Source organism: Thamnophis elegans, chromosome 3 (genome assembly GCF_009769535.1).
Source record: "Thamnophis elegans isolate rThaEle1 chromosome 3, rThaEle1.pri, whole genome shotgun sequence".
Lineage (NCBI taxonomy): Eukaryota > Metazoa > Chordata > Lepidosauria > Squamata > Colubridae > Thamnophis > Thamnophis elegans.
The window spans coordinates 17,951,243-17,968,327 of record NC_045543.1 but is presented as its reverse complement, the minus strand read 5'-3'; positions in this window follow the sequence as shown (position 1 = coordinate 17,968,327).

Below are 17,085 nucleotides of genomic sequence, written 5' to 3'. Positions count from 1 at the left end.
AGGGTGGAAGAGGAGATCAGTTTCTTAAGCAGATTTGCATTTTCTGTACAGCCTTAAAAAAAAAAAAGTACTGACTTCCTGACCTTACAGGGGTTGCTCTCAATTGGTCTTGAAGTTTGCAGAAGGGAACATTTACTGTACAAATTTATGCTGATGGATAGGGAATATAGTGAAATAAGAAGGTCTGTTCCTTTTGTCTAAGATACATCTGCAGCAATTCTGATTATAGCCAAGGTTTGCAGCAGTGTCCCAAGCTGAAAGAAAATAGCTATCTAGCAAAGAAAAAGACATTCTGTTCCTTAGTAATAGAACTTTAACAAACATCCTGGTGGTGAAGGAAAAAGGGGCCACTTTAAAGAAACATATAGGGAGGGAAGAAGTCTACAGTATATCTATATCTATATAATTTCAGACTTATTCTTTTTTATTCAAGACTAGCTAATAACCCAGCATTGTCCGGGTATTTATTTATAGGGGGGAAATGTCCAGACCAAACGTAATATCTAATGTTGGATTTTCCCCCTTACCAGAGGGAGCCCCCTTGTGGAGTACTGTGAAGCCGTTATTATGGCAACTCCACTGCGCTGTACGGTATAAGTCATTTTATGGCAATACAGTAGAAGCCATTTTAAGACACAACATGATGTATCTTAACAGAACACACACACACAACTGAGGGGTGTTAGGGGTTTCTTACCCCCACAGTATTTGTTTCCAGAGAGAGTAAGTCATCTGTGTACCAAGGTTGGTTGAAATTGTTCAAAGCATTTCAAGAGTTATGCTGGAACACACACACACACACACACACACACACACACACGTATTTTGGACTCTCCCATGCACTCTATTTAATGTACCAATGGTAGTGTTTTCAACAGTTTAGTTCACATATGGGCCGTTCAGCTGTCACCATCTTTCTTCGGCTAGCTTGGATTATATCCACCAACAAGGAATACTGACTGGCTCAGCTAAAAGTTCCTGACAGGAAATATTGTCAGCTTTTTTCTTCTTTTTGTAATTTCAAGAACTTGAAATTCAAAAACTTTTCGGCACAGCAAAAAGTCCAAGCTATTTGTCCCCATTGTACAGAGTGCAAACCAATGGCTGCAATCATGTCATTACAAGGAAGCAAAGATTAAAGTTGTTGTGCCAGATAGCTAGATGGCAGGGCGTAGAAGAAAGAAAACCAAAATCTAAATTATTATTTCACCAGCCCCAGATACAGTATCCCTAGCCCTGAAGTACACTATCTATTATTATACTTCAGTTATTTAGCATCGTAAAAAAGGCTACTCATTCCATGCGCCTTCAGAGTTTAGTCATGCCAGCCACATGACCACAGAGATGTCTTCAGACAGCACTGGCTCTTTGGCTTTGAAACAGAGATGAGCACCGCCCCCTAGAGTCCAGAACGACTAGCACATATGTGCAAGGGGAACTTTTACCTTTACCTTTAATCATAATCCCCTAAAGTATAAATTAGCTAGACTGAGGAGTCTGAGCAGTTACAATTCTGGCTTCAGTTACTTCTGGTCTACTGTTCTAGAGAATCAGCTTTAGTTTGTGAACAACTGTGAAAATCAGTTGTAGTGTCCTTTTTAAGATGACCTAGATTTTTTTTGCTGCAACCTTTTGGAACAGCTCCCAGAGCTCCGAGCTACAAAAATCTAGACAGGTGGCAGGAGAAAGATAAAGAAAAATCACTCACTCTTTGCTAACATTTAGTGGCAATCATTTGCAGGAGCCTCATATCTTGCAGTCAAAACCAGTTCTTGATTGTTTTGCTTTCCTGTATAAAAAAGTGGGAAGGACCTTCAAATGAACATTTTGCCCCCAGGAACTGTCTAAAAAAAAGTTTCTGAAAGGAGATAAGTGGATATTGCCACAAGAGCAAGACAACACAGGAGTAAAACAACTGTCTATTTAAGATGAGAATGTAAATGCTCAATATTTCCATTCACAGTTCAAAAACCAGAGAAATTAAAATGCAGTATGGGCAACCCATCACATTCTGGACTACTCTAGTCACACTTTTATAGCTGCCATCTGACAATAAAGTGACTGTAGTGGTGTACAATAAAAGCAACTATAGAATCAAAATATTAAAACAGCTACAATGAAGAGATATCAACAATATCATCAAGAACAAGATAGTGAAGAAAAATTGATATTAAAAACAAGGCAGCCATCTCATCAAATCGCCAGGCCTATTGGCAGAAACGTGTTTAAGAGAGTCGTTACATCACTTGATAGAGTTGCCCCAAATGATTTGTGCTATCTTAATCACTACAAAAATGATGTTTCTCCCACATTTCAACTGCTAAAAGTATTGTAGAGATATGTATTCAGTCCAGGATCATATCTGATTTTTGAATAAAATGGTAGAGAGCATCAATAGCACAAAAGAGGTAATGAAGGGAAAAATATCAAGATGTGCTGATATTTTTTGTGTGCAATATTTAAAGTCAGATCCAGAGTCCCTGTCTTCAGAAGGAAATATAATGAAAGATACATTAGTGGACGAGCATGTGTTTTGTGAGCAGTGACTCCCTTGATCAATTCCTGACAAGTTGAGATAGAACTGGCAAAGTTTCCTCTGAAACTCTGGAGATCTACAGAGTGTAGATGATACTGAAGGGAGCAATGATCCTACTTGATTTTAGACAACTTCCACCTTAAGTACAAAAATAAAACTTAGGCATTTTGCTTTTGTCAGCATAAAAGCTCACACAACTTTATGGCACTTGAGTTCAGCGCATTGTGAAGAGTCAGAGTTGGATAAACGTGAGTCTTCAGATTGAACTAACAACCATCATTCTTTATTATTGGCCATTGCGTTTGGAGACTATTGGGAATTTGAGGTCAATGATATGTGGAGGGCTAGTTTGGCCACCTGTAATATAATGTTCTGTTAGCTCTTGTGCAACAGTATACAGAGCAACCCCCTTTTCCCTCTTTAGTTTTGGATGAGGTTGCACTCCCCTAAACAGGAATGGTGAGGATCCCTCTTGCAGTTTCAGTTCCAGCTTGAAGAGCAGGTAGCAGCTGTGGCTAAGAGAGCCTTTGTACAATTCCATCTTGTGCACCAATTGCTGTGAATCATGGATTAGCTGGACCTGCTCATGGTCACTTATACCTTGGTCATCCCCTAGTTGGACCTTTGTAACATGCCCTACATAGCATTGGCCTTGAAGTGTACCAAAGGTACTGTTGGTCCAAAATGCAGTGGTTATGCGGTTCACCATGTTATGCCCATGTAACAACACTTCATGATCTGTGCAATTCAGATGCTATTTACCACCTATAAAGCCCTTTATGACATAAGGTCAGGTTATCTGTGGTACCCCCTGTCTTTGATGGTGTCAGCTTGTAGTAGTTGTAGTTGTAGTTAAGTTTATTTATAGGCCGCCCTTTTCCCTGAGGGGACTCAGGGCGGCTTACAACTTATATAGGAAGGGGAAACATACAAAGACATATAGGACAATACATAATTAAAAGAGTAAAGCAACATTCATTCAACATTCGGGCGGGGATGGAATATAATCTTTAACCCCAGGCCTGACGGGATAGCCAGGTCTTGAGGGCTGTGCGGAAGGTCTGGAGAGTGGTGAGGGTACGAATCTCCATGGGGAGATCGTTCCAAAGGGTCGGAGCTGCAACTGAAAAGGCTCTCCTCCGCGTAGTTGCCAGTCGACACTGACTGGCAGATGGAACTCGGAGGAGGCCCAATCTATGCGATCTAATGGGTCGTGAGGAGGTAATTGGCAGGAGGCGGTCTCTCAAGTACCTAGATCCACTACCATGAAGGGCTTTATAGGTGGTAAGTAGCTTGTCCTATAAGACCCAACAGAGTGGACATGCCACTGGTTCTATTCGTGAAACAATGCCATCTAATATGATTCAGCCATGCCCTTGCATATCATCCCAAGCTGGATAAGTGGGAGGGGTGTGGTAAGACCCACTGACCTATCTTGTAAAAAACTTGCTGAGAAATTTTTTATGGAAAGATAGCTTTGCAGTTTTGCTATCATTGCAAAAGACAGCTAAACTGGGAGTGGTTACCAGTAAAAGGAAACAAGGCCACCAAAAACATGGTGGTGTAGAAACCATCAAAGCTGATGTCGGCCAGAGCGTCAAACACCTGAAGGAAAATATACAAGTTCAGAATATGTGGAAAGAGGTGATCTATAGAACTGGCCCCTGATTTTTTGGGCACCAGGGACCGGTTCCGTGGAGAGAGGTTGTTCTGTGGACCGGAGTGAGCATGGTTTTGCATGCTACCTGCATTCTGCAGATGGGGCCTTGCTTGTTTGCTCAGACCAGTTTCTGGCATGCTGTGGACTGGTAGCGGTCCATGGACTGGTGATTGGGGACCCTTGATTTATAGGATCATAGAGAATTGAAGATGATTGAACAAATAGCATAAGGTGACCAGATTTTCAGATTGGTAAAGAGGGACACCTTTGACTAGAGGAGGGGGGGGTTCCGTTTTCTTGTTTTAACATTTTAATATCTTCAATGAAAGTACTGAGACATTGAGGGGTTAGACAGAGTGTCTTTTGTCTTGCCCCAGTTAGGATTTCTTAAGCAAATCCACTGCGCTTTCAACATGAAGCCAGAAAATCAGGACTTTTTTTAAAACGCTGCGGGACGCGGGACAAATTGTTAGAAATCGTGACCCGCCAAAAGCGGGACGTCTGGTCACCTTAAGATAGCACCATCTTTATGATCACAAGATGTGCCTTCTCTATTGGGATCCCTCCTCTAAGAGCAGCATGGCCCTTGAGATTTGGATCACTCTGACTTTGTTGGGCTCCCACAATGCCCTAAAAACTTGTCTTTCTCTCTCTCTAGCTTTACAACAATGGGTGACCCTGTCTGGTAAATGGTATTGCAATGCAGACATGCTGTAATTGCCATCAGCTGTATTGTATTATGTTGTGTTTTTGTGCGGCTTTAAAAAAATGCTCATTGGGTTTTTTAATGCTGTGTTTTTAATTCTATGTCAGCTTCCCAGTCGTGATTTGCAAGTTAAGTATAGATATTGCTTAAACAAACAAACAAAATCCAATGACTAGATTATGTAATGACACAATTCATGCACTATCCAGAATCATTCTATTAAGAAGGCTGTATGTTATTTTGTAAAAGTTGGCACTTGCTCTTAATTTCAAACATTCAGACAACAGTAATAAAATGCTGTACTCCATTATACAGTAAGTGTACCCTGTTTAATATATCAAAAATACCTAAGTAGATAAAAAATTAAACTATTTGTAATTGTATATTTAACTACCACTGAGGATATTGATACCATGAGCAAGCCCAAATCAGAGTTTTGTTAACATTGAATATACATGTGTGAAAATGTTAGGATACAAATTTAAAAACTGAAAATCTAGGCAAACAGATTTATTAAATGTGGTTTTGGGGATTTATTAAATGGCAACCATTCATCCTGAAGACTGATTAGAATTTTTAAATGTTAAATTCAGGAAAATAATTACTCTGTCCTCTTCCACCACTTGCCAAAAAGCTCCTTCTCACTGAAAGGAAATTAGCATAGCTGTTATTTTTAGTGGGACATTTGTATTTGGGCAGAAGAAAATCTACTATGTGGCTAAAGCCTATGGTTGAAGCTGGAGGATAGAAAGTATGGGATTGGCCAGAAGGAAAGAACAGAAAGTCTTTGACTGCTTATTAGGAGTTCCGCTAATGTTTCTTCTTCTTCTTCAAAATAGGAGGCAGAACTCATACACACCAAATGAAGGGACATTTAAAAAAATAGTATATATAAAGTACATTTCCTTGTTTGGAGTTTTATTTTTAAAACATTTAGGGAGTTCACACATCATACGAATCGTATTGTGCTTTTTGATTTGACTTATTTCATCTAGCCTTTGTGGTTTGTAAATAGCGGTCTAGGACTTCACACAACACAAGATCCGAACTGATAGGGATTTATTGATGGTTGCTATTCTGCTTACCGTGTTGCATGAACCTGACCCATTGTCCCGTACGTTCATTCCCCCTCTCCCCCTCCCCCAGATGGAGTTTTACAGATCTGTGGCATATGGAACTATTTACCACAAAGCTGAACAATAAAAGAGAAGGCCCACATCTCAAGCTGATTCCAGGTAGATAACCACAGAATGCGCCTCGCAGTGATGCAAGCCAGGCCTAACAGAGATAATTTATGAACTGAGCCCTTTCCAAGAGATGCCCTCAGGAATAAAAAAGGTCTGCACTATTCTTCACCTAGTTTCATTTTCTGAAGAATATTTATTATGCTATTCCATCATTATGCTACACTTCTTCTCAACTTCATTGCTTAACATTTTACCATTTCCTTACTGTCTGTAAAGCAATCCGACAGGGGAAACAAACAGAATTTGCACGCGCTATTTCCTTCATATCTTTTCACAGCATGAACTTTTCCTTAAAAAAAAAAAAACCCATCCTATGTATTATTTGGTTAAAAAGAAAAAAAAATTCCACGCATATTCCGGCCAAACTTTCTCTGCCTGTGTGTGATACAGTGCTTACTTATGTGGCTGGAAGGGGACAGTATTTTAAGATGAGTCGCAGTAAAGCTTCCCTTTCGCCAACTCACCCAAAAAGTCAAAAAAGTCAGGGGGTTGGCTGTGACTGCACAGTTGACGCCCTGCCCTTTTTTGAAATGGAATGCTTTCTTTAAGAGCCGCAATGGCGCAGTGGTTGTGTGTAGTATTGCAGGCTACTTCTGCTGATCACCGGCTGCCAACAGTTTGGCAGATCGACTCTCACCAGGCTCAAGGTTGACTCAGCCTTCCATTCTTCCAAGGTCACTAAAATGAGGACCCAGATTGTTGCGGGCAGAATGCTGACCCTGTAAACTGCATAGAGAGAGCTGTAAAAGCACTATGAAGTGGTATATAAGTCTAAGTGCTATTGCTATTATTTGGCCAGGTGAAGAAACACTCTAGTAATTTATTTCCAGCGCAAAAGCTTTCAGGTTACATGCAAAACAACACAATAATAATCACTAATAATAATAACAACAGCAATAAGAAGTTTGGTTCATTGTTTGGTTCATTGACATTGCAATACCTGGTGATGTGCGAATTGAAGATAAACAGCAAGAGAAAAATCACAAAGTACCAGGACTTGCAAATTGAAGTTGAGCGACTGTGGAAAAAGAAATTGTGTGTTGTCCCGATTGTAATTGGAGCCCTTGGAGCAATCCCTAAAGGGCTACTTCGCTATTTGGAAATTTTAAATTTATCAGACTTGAACATTCTGATTCTACAAAAAACCACCCTACTTGAAACAGTTTATATCATCCGATGTTACCTTAACAGTTCCTAGGTCCTTGGTTAGGATTCGAGCTATTGAGCTACCAACCAGCCCCAAAGGCTGTGAATCTCACCAAAGATTAACCAATAATAACAACAACAATAATAATACCAATAGGAGGGGAAAGTAAAGAAGATAGTAAGAGGGATAAATAAAAGTACTACAGGTAGTCCTTGACTTATGACCACAAATGAGCCCCAAATTTCAATTGTTGAGACATTTGTTAAGAGAGTTTTGCCCCATTTTATGACTTTTCTTGCCACGGTTGTTAAGTGAATCACTGCAGTTGATAAGTTAGCAACACGGTTGTTAAGTGAATCTGGGTTCCCCAGATTTTGCTGGTCAAAAGATTGCAAAAGGTGATCACATCTGCTTGGGACACAGCAATGGTCATAAATTTGAACCAAGGCTCTGAATTTTGATCACATGATCATGGGGATGCTGCAAAAATCCTAAGTGTGAAAAACGGCCATAAGTCACTTTTTTCATTGCCATTGTAACTTTGAACAGTAGTAATTCCTTGTTTTCCTGACCCTCCCAGCACCCCTGCTTGTCATATTCATGCTGGTTTTTTGGAGTAATCATCTGTCTGAAAAATATTAATCAAAAGAGTAGTTTTACTCAGTGGACCATGAAGTAATCCTGAAAGACAGGAGGGAGAGAGGAATAATGGTTCCTTCATTTCAAAAGTGCCATAGATTTTGCCTACCCCTTCTTTTCTTACTGAAGATCAACCATAGGAATCTCAGGATTGTGCAGCTGAAGAGAAACAGTCCTTGTGTCCCAGATGTATTCAGTACCTGGAGAGATTGTTGGCAGAGGCTGGGATGTTTTAGTGCACTGGGCAAGGGGTTGCGCTAAATAGCCCCTTCCAAATATGTGATTCTGTGTTTTGATAAACCCCCAAATTTGAGGAGCGATTGTTCAGTGGAACTGATCTGACTGGTCAGCTTCTTCATAGAGGGATGAATTTCGTTTCTCCAAAATGTTAACTTAATTCTTAAAACACGTACTGTGAATATCCAGCATAGAACTCTCTTAAAATCTAGAATAGATTTTAAGAGCGGGTGGGATGGGAAGAAAATTGGAATAACTAGGAAGATTTTAAAAAGCATTGCAAAAGAAGATAATGGTAAATCGCTTCCTTGATGCCCAGAAAATGTTACCTGGTTATGTCCATGAAGGAAATTCCACCTTTTTGGAGCAACATCTGTTGATCATAGGCTTAAAATACTGGATGACTTGTTTAAGCTTCTTGGCTCAGGGATCCATGTTTCTTTTTACAGAAAAACAGTTTTGAAATAAAGCTGTGCTTTCTAAATATGGAACACATCCAAATTGGGTGCACGTGTCCAGTGTAAGATACTGAAGTTCAACATTTATCTATATATTACTGAAAATCGTCTTGTTATGACCTTTAACTGGGTGCATCATTGTTCTGACATAGGCTTCCCCAGCAGAACAAAGCAAAGTCCTCGTCCTGATAAACCCCTTTTATTTCATTTAAAGTGAATTCCTATTCCACAGTCTTTCAAGATATTTCACAATTACCGATCTTTATCAGGCTTGGAGAGTAGCTAGGCTGATATCTTTCAGATGCCGCAATACTCGGCAAGAATGCAGGAATGAACTAATTGTCTCCTGCAAACACCCCTCCCCTTTCGCTCCTCTTTTATTCCCTATGGGAGGGGTCATTCACTGTCCACCTGTGGCCTTACTCCCAAGTCGACCCTTGTTCCTTAGCTGTTCCCTTCATCTGGCAACTCTGCACATGTGCCCACTGGGAACAGGCTCCAGCTGTTCTTCTGCCTCACTGATGTCTGACTCCAAAGGCAGCCGATAACTGTCAGATGGGCCTGCCCCCCTCTCTGCCTCCAACGCAGAGCACTCCTCACTGTCCGAATCTGCTGCCAGTTCCGCTGACCACTGGAGGGTCACAACAGTCATGGGGCAACAATTTTTAAACCAAACTATCTCAACTGTGTTTACAAAATACAAGGGACTCATGACTGGTGAGGGAATGAATTTGGGAGACGTTGTGGCTTCTTCAATGCTATTAGCTGCTGATGCACTGCTGGACTGCTGTTGTGGTCATGTGATCTTCATTTTCAACATTCTGTGACAGTTTCCCAGCCAGTCTCATGATCTCTATGAGCCGTGGTGGCGCAGTGATTGGAATGCAGTATTAACTCTGCTGATTGCCAGCAATTTGATCCTAACCGGCAACAAGGCAACAATAGCAATAGCAATAGCAGTTAGACTTATATACCGCTTCATAGGGCTTTCAGCCCTCTCTAAGCGGTTTACAGAGTCAGCATATTGCCCCCAACAACAATCCGGGTCCTCATTTTACCCACCTCAGAAGGATGGAAGGCTGAGTCAACCCTGAGCCGGTGAGATTTGAACAGCCGAACTGCAGAACTGCAGTCAGCTGAAGTAGCCTGCAGTGCTGCATTTAACCACTGCGCCACCTCGGAAAGCCTTCCATCTTTCCAAGGTCAGTAAAATGAGGATACAGGGCAATATACTAACTGTGTAAACCACTTAGAGAGGGCTTTAAAGCACTATGAAGCAGTATATAAGTTTAAGTGCTATTGCTATTGCACTTACTCCCTCCCCCAAACAGCAATAACTGCTTACCTGCGGGAAGGGAAGGGAAGTGGAAGGGGTGTAGGGAAGGGAAAATTTCTGATGCTCCCTGCCAGATTCCCTCAAGAAAACTCAGTGGAAAAGCCTGTAAGAAGTCAGAACCCTTAACACGTATTAACAAGCTCAGCTCTGTGATCTTAATTAGCCAATTAGAACAGAGGTGGGTTGGTTCCTGGTTTGGCCCGGATAGGGCAAACTGGGTAGTAGCAGTGGTGGGAGGCTCCATCTACCCGCCTGGACACTTCTGCGCATGCACAGAAGCGGTGCAAGTATGCCCAAACCAGTAGTAAAAAATTGGCAACCCACCATTGAATTAGAACCTTCCTGAAGTTGGCAGCTACTTCTTGAAATCCACTCAAATTCACATTGAAGGAATTGTGCAAATGCAGACATTGGTCAGAAAACTTTTTACTATCGCTTATTACCATCAAATTTGAGAACAGTTGCTATCCAAACCCGTTGCTAAACGAGGACTCTATATTTTATACAGATCTCTATTCCTCCTAAACCTTCTTATGGTAAAGAATTTCATGGTATCTTTAACTTGAGTCTCCTAATTTAAAAGTTTGAGCGTTTCATGTTTATTGTTGCTTTTATCGTATGTTGATGAGATCTTTATTTGTGAGCCCCCATAAAATGTCTGTCAGCAGACAGCTTTAAAGAAATGAAATAAAACCAATTTTTTTAAAAAAAAATCCAAGTAAAACTTCTCGCTGCATGAAAACCAGCAGGATTGTCTGCCAGCAATACAGCATCCTTCGCTCTTGCCTCATATGATAACCTGCTATCCAGGGGCTTTCCGCTGCTGGAGATCTGCCAGGCCACCACCTCTTGTGACTCACATTATATACGGTATGAGATGTATCTTTCTATAAACAACAAAGTCATGGAATCGTGGAGCGACAGAAAGTAAATCCAACGCTAATCCTCAACTATTAAAAATATCATTGTGGATCTATATGAAATCAGCCTAACATCTGGAGATCAAGTTGTAAGAGATGTTGTGTCAAAGCAATATCATTTCACAAGATACAGCCAGGATGTTTGCCAGTGAGTGAGTGTGCGTGTTTGTGTGTGTGTGTGTGTGTGTGTGTGTGCACGCGCTGAAGAGGCATTAAAAATATTACAGATTTTGGCCTCTTCCAAGGGCCAGGAAAGTCACCCCCTCCTGTCAGCTCCCATTAACAACTCTTCTTCTTCCAGTTCTCAGCTATGTATTCTAGCTGGGTTTCAGGGGAACCCTTGAAATGGTGAGTCTTTGGGGAATTCTAATTGAAAATTCACATCTGCCAACAATTACACTAATTCACCAATGCATGGAGAAATTTTGCTAGCTTGTACAAAATTGCAAATGTAACATGGCATTGGGATTTCAAGTATACAGATAAGTCTGTTATTATTTCAGTCACACATTATGTATTGCCAACTATATTGTCAAGAGACAGCAGGCTGTTAACCAGCATGGCTTGGTATCCGCCTATATCCTCCATATTGCCTATATATTTTCAGTGGGGCTATAACTTAGTGGTCTCAGGATATTTTTGGCTTGTGGAACTCCTCTATAGGTTTAACTTCTAGCATTACCCCCGAAAACACCACCAACTTATATAGTAAAAGTGTGGGAAGTAGTAAGTACAAAACTTTAAAAAGTATAGATTACTCAGACATAAGTTCAAAGGTAGCTTCCTATCCTATTTTAATGTAGGAGGAAAATGTTGAATGGTATTAAAAGTTTTCTCACACGAAGAATAAAAGCCCTTCTATGAAGTGCTCTGGAAAAATTTATTGATACATTATGAAATGAATAAATGTCCGTCAGGGAACCACACGGGAACCTGTGGCTGGGAATCCACAGGTAGAATTTTTGAAGCCTAACAAATACAAAGGTAACTGTGTCCAGGATCAAAAATAGTCTACTTAGCACTTAGCAATAACACTTAGACTTGTACACCACTTCATAATGCTTTTACAGCCCTCCCTAAGCAGTTTACAGAGTCAGGATATTGCCCCTAACAATCTGGGTCCTCATTTTACCCACCTCGGAAGGATGGAAGGCTGAGTCAATCTTGAGTCGGTGAGATTTGAACTGCCGAACTGCAGCTAGCAGTCAGCTGAAGTAGCCTGCAGTACTTCTTGAAGATAAGCAAGGCAAACCTTGGAGGAACCATGTGTCACATGTCTGTCTACTTTTCTGTGGGAGAGGACCATTCTGACCCAACATGCAACTTTTACTGTGGACTTTCTAAAAGGAATAATGGGACTTATTTTACTTTACTCCAGATTATTCCATCCACACACCCTGATGTGAGAACTACTTATATCTTGAGGATACAAATGTCTAATGTCATCCTCGGCCTACCGAGGCCAGGGTGAGTGCATCTCTTCTCATCTTTTCTAGTTCGTGATGACAAAACCCGAGCTTTCCAATTTCTGCCAGCACAAGCTGAGCCAAATGGCCCATCTGGTAAGTTTCATTTGTTAAAGGCAAAAATGCCCTTTGTCAGCCCTCCTGGGTAAACCAGACAGGAACCTGACCAGATAAGCTAATTCTACTTTATTGTAAGGCTACGTTAACAGAGTCTTGCAAGTCTGAAAGTACAAATCTTCTGCTGTTTCCTTTTTTACAGCCTGACCAATGTAGGGCTGGTCCTTCTTAAGTTTCTTTCTCTGACCATTAAACATCAGTAGCCTCTTTTGCTTTTTAGATGATCTTTCCCCAGGAAGCATCTCTTCCCCTTGTCCTTCAAACTCATTCTCACATGCGATTACATCCTTGCTCTGATTGGCTAGTGAGTGTGGTGGCAATGCTCTAGTGGTGGGTTTCAAAAATTGTTGGAACCTACTCTGTGGGTGTGGCCTCCTTTGTGGGAGTGGCTTGCCACCCATGTGACCGGATGGGAGTGGTTTGCTGCCCATGTGACCGGATGGGAGTGGCTTGCCGCCCATGTGACCGGATATGAAATTATGAATTAGTACTTAGGTTGGTCCAAGTAGCTATTCAGAAGTTAGTGGTTAGAAGCAATCATAAAGCAAGATATGGAATTAAAACCAGAAATATTTTGTTGGCTATTTGAAAGGGATTATAATATATATTTAATTTTACACATGTTAGCAGCTGCTGGAATTGTGTTTGCACAACAGTGGAAAAATAGAGATATGTAAATGAATAAAAATTACAATGTGCAGGAATAAATAAATTGACAATTAAAATCAAGAAGGCTTTGAATACTTTTTCACGTGGGATTGGTTTTAGCAATTGCCAACTAACAAAAACAGAAATTAGAAATCCAAAAGTATGAAAGAAAACACCAATTATGTAAGGAAAGGTCCCTAAAATGTATAAGGAAATATTACTAGATCATTATTAATGCATAGATAACTGCGGGACATTACACACTCACCAGTGGTGGGTTTCAAAAAAATTTGGAACCTCTTCTGTAGCTGTGGCCTGCTTTCCGGGTCCACTGGTGGAACCTCTTCTAACTGGTTCAGTAGATTTGATGAACCGGTTCTACCAAATAGGTGCGAACTGGTAGGAACCCACCTCTGCAATGCTCCTTCCCTTGTGGTCAACAGACTTTAACTTCCATGTAGTCCAGTAGACCATTTAAATGTATACCGTTTATTCTTTTTTTTAATGAATTCTGCATCAAAGCAGTGAGGGAGTGCTCCTTTTCTATAGTGTAATATCATTGTGTGTGTTTCTATGCACCCACTTGCCCACAACATTGCCTTGCAACAGTTGTCCATCTGGGATTGGGATTCAAATTGGCATGTGTTGATCAATTTCTCCATCTATTTCAAGTGTCAGCAAGAACTGGAAAATGGTAGCAATGTGTGTATTTTTCCACTGGTACAACTCCAACAGAGTTTGGACTAGATGATCTCTGCAGTCCCTTCCAACCCTATCTTTTGATTGCTTAGATGTTATTTCTTAATGCAAATGGAAACCATATGTCCTCAAAGACCCTCCCACCCACCCCCCACCCCCAAAAGGAAAGCAATTTGACCTTGCCTTCCTGGAAAGAAGCCAATGGTGAAGGAGTAGGGGGATCCACCAGTTGGGAGCTGTGCTAAGCTCTGTCAGAGCAAAATACTTGGCCAGTTTCATTCCTGAAGCTTGAAATCCAGACAGTGATTTCATACGCTGGCTTCATTTCCAGCTGGTATCTGCCTAGGAGACAAGTAGCTTAAAGGCTGCCATATGGGAGAGCCTCTTAGTTTAGAAGCATCTGCAGAATCGACAAGTGTCATCGGAATGACAAAACGTATGTCATGACATTGGGATGCAGGCATCCATGCAATGTCCCCACGCAAATATATGATGCATGTTTTATCATTTTATTCTGTTAACCTCTTTCCTCCCCACAAATGCCCATCCTAGTCTTTTAACCAAGCCTCCTCCTGCCACTGCATTAACCTTCCCACTCTTAATGCCAGTACAGGTGGACAGTATGTAGTGTATGTACGTAAGTGTGTGTGTATGCATGTATTTATCCATACATACATACATTCAAGGAACACGGTGGGTCAGTTAAGGTGGCTCAGTGGCTAAGATGTTGATCAGAAAGATCAGCAGTTCAGGCGGTTCGAATCCCTAGCGCCATGTAACGGAATGAGTGCCCGTTACTTGTCCCAGCTTCTTACCAACGTAGCAGCTCGAAAGCATGTAAAAAATGCAAGTAGAAAAATAGGAACCATCTTTGCTGGGAAGGAAACAGCGTTCAATGCACTTTCGGTGTTTAGTCATGCCAGCCACATGACCATGGAGATATCTTCAGACAGCGCTGGCTCTTCGGCTTTGAAACAGAGATGAGCACCGCCCCCTAGAGTTGGGAATGATTAGCACAAACCTTTATCTTTATCTTTTTATACTGTATATAAGTTTATTGGCCACCCACAAGGGCATGGTTTACAATCATAAAAGATAAATGTATGTATAAATAAATGTATGTATATATGTATGTATGTATGTATGTACATATAAATATACATATACACTAAAACATACACATATACATATGTATACACTATACAGGTAATCATCGACTTAAGGATAGCATACAAGAATTCTTTGATAAATAATAATGGATATCGATGTAAAGCCTTTCTCTTTTACCCAAGAGATCAGCACCTGTGCTATTGAAGTGACTTCTACCTTTTCAAGCCTGATGATACACAACATTTTTCAGCTCATAGAGTAAGGACAACCAGACAGTCAAAAATGTTGGATGTAAAGCAAGCAATAGCAGGGAAAAAAGTAGGTCTTCAATAACTGGAATCATCCAAACAACCATCTTCCAGGTCTGAGAGTCTCTTCAAAATGTTCACCTCTACTTCTGGGAGGAGTGTCATGTCAGGAGAACAGCCATATTTATGGTTGCTCCAACCAAATCCACTGCATTCCAGATCATTAATAGGATGGAGTATTTCGAAATGCACACTGTTTCATTCCAGAGTAGGACCATCAGGAGTCTAAGAATCTCAATGACCACCGGACAGTAGCAAGGAGCTCATCTTCTGGGCCACATTGCTGTCTTCTAATGGTGGACCAGATGAGGTAGCTTCCCCGCCGTTCCCCCATTCAATCATGTTCAATTCTTGGTCATTGCCTGGACAAATCCCTGTAGTTTTCTTGGCAAGGTTTTCTAGAAGTGGTTTGCCATTGTTTTCTTTCTGGCTCTGGCTCTCCTGGTGGCTTTATTTCACTCCAAACATGGTCTCATCAGCACATCTTTGGGAGGGTCCATTCTCGTATTAATGTGTTTCAGAAGGAACTGTGTCAGTGTATATAGTTCATAAATTGGGATATACATGGCAAAAGGTCAGCCAATGTATAGGTATAGCAACTAAGTCAGCCAATGAGGGCTGTTTGGGAGCTGAAACAGTTTGGAGCCTGGGTGTGGCTTAGGTTAACTGATATGTATAAATATAAGTTGTGTGCTACTATTAATGTCCTTCTATGAATATGTTCTTCTGTTAACTGTGCTTCCGTGATTCTGATTCTGAGAACTGCATGGGTATTGTATACATTCTTATATATAAAGAAAATGAATGAATCCTGCTGAATCAATCATCTGTGTGTGCTTTCTGGATTTGATTTCTGCAACGAACTCTAACAAACACTGGTTTGCTTGAATGTCTGGTTCCACCACAAATGTGCGAATGACAAAAGTGCGCCTCACTAAACCGCGCCGACAAAACCGCACCGACAAAACCGCGCCGACGAATGAGCGCTGAAGCACGCCAACAACAGCGCGCCGACAGAAGCGCGCTGTAACATAACCCTAAACCTAACCCTAAACCTAACCCTAAACCTAACCCTAAACCTAACCCTAAACCTTACCTTAACTTAAATCGCGCTTCTGTCGGCGCGCTTCTGTCGGCGCGCTGTTGTCGGCGCGCTGTTGTTGGCACGCTGTTGTTGGCGCGCTTTTGACATCGTGGTTTTAGCGCCGCGGTTTTGTTGGCGCGCTTTTGACGTTCACGCTTTTGTTGTGCCACGGAATGTCTCCCAAATCCACCTACACCAGCTTAATTCAGTTTAAGATTGTGTGTAATCAGTGCATAGATTTAGTTTCATCATATACTCGGAGGCCTAAGGTATAGGAGGATGGCTGCCTCAGCAACTGGGATTGGCAGCTTTTGAGAAATGTGCTTAAGGATATGTCCCCATCTTTGCTGGGTCACCGAGTCATTCAAATGACCATGGTTGCCAGGATGTGTCTGCTTATTTATAAAATTCTATTTGGGATAGGATTTATCTTTCTCTTCTCCCCCAGGCCTGAAAATACATTGAATATAGTGACCATTTTGCAAGCATGATACCATTCTCTCTCCTTCCCTTCCCCACCATCATATTACACGAAGGAAAAGGTGCCTAGTTGTATATCTGTACAAATCTTTGCCCCACTTCAGAAATACTTTTGTTTCTGCTTGATAGCTTGATAGTCGCACTGATTTATTGCTGGCTGAACTGCAGTGTCCCTGGAATTGTTCAAGAACTTAGATGGGGGAGAAAAGTGCTAGCCAGCAGCCCTCTATATGAAGTTCTTCCATTGCCATTTTTCACTTCCATTTTCCCCTTGCCCATACCTCACT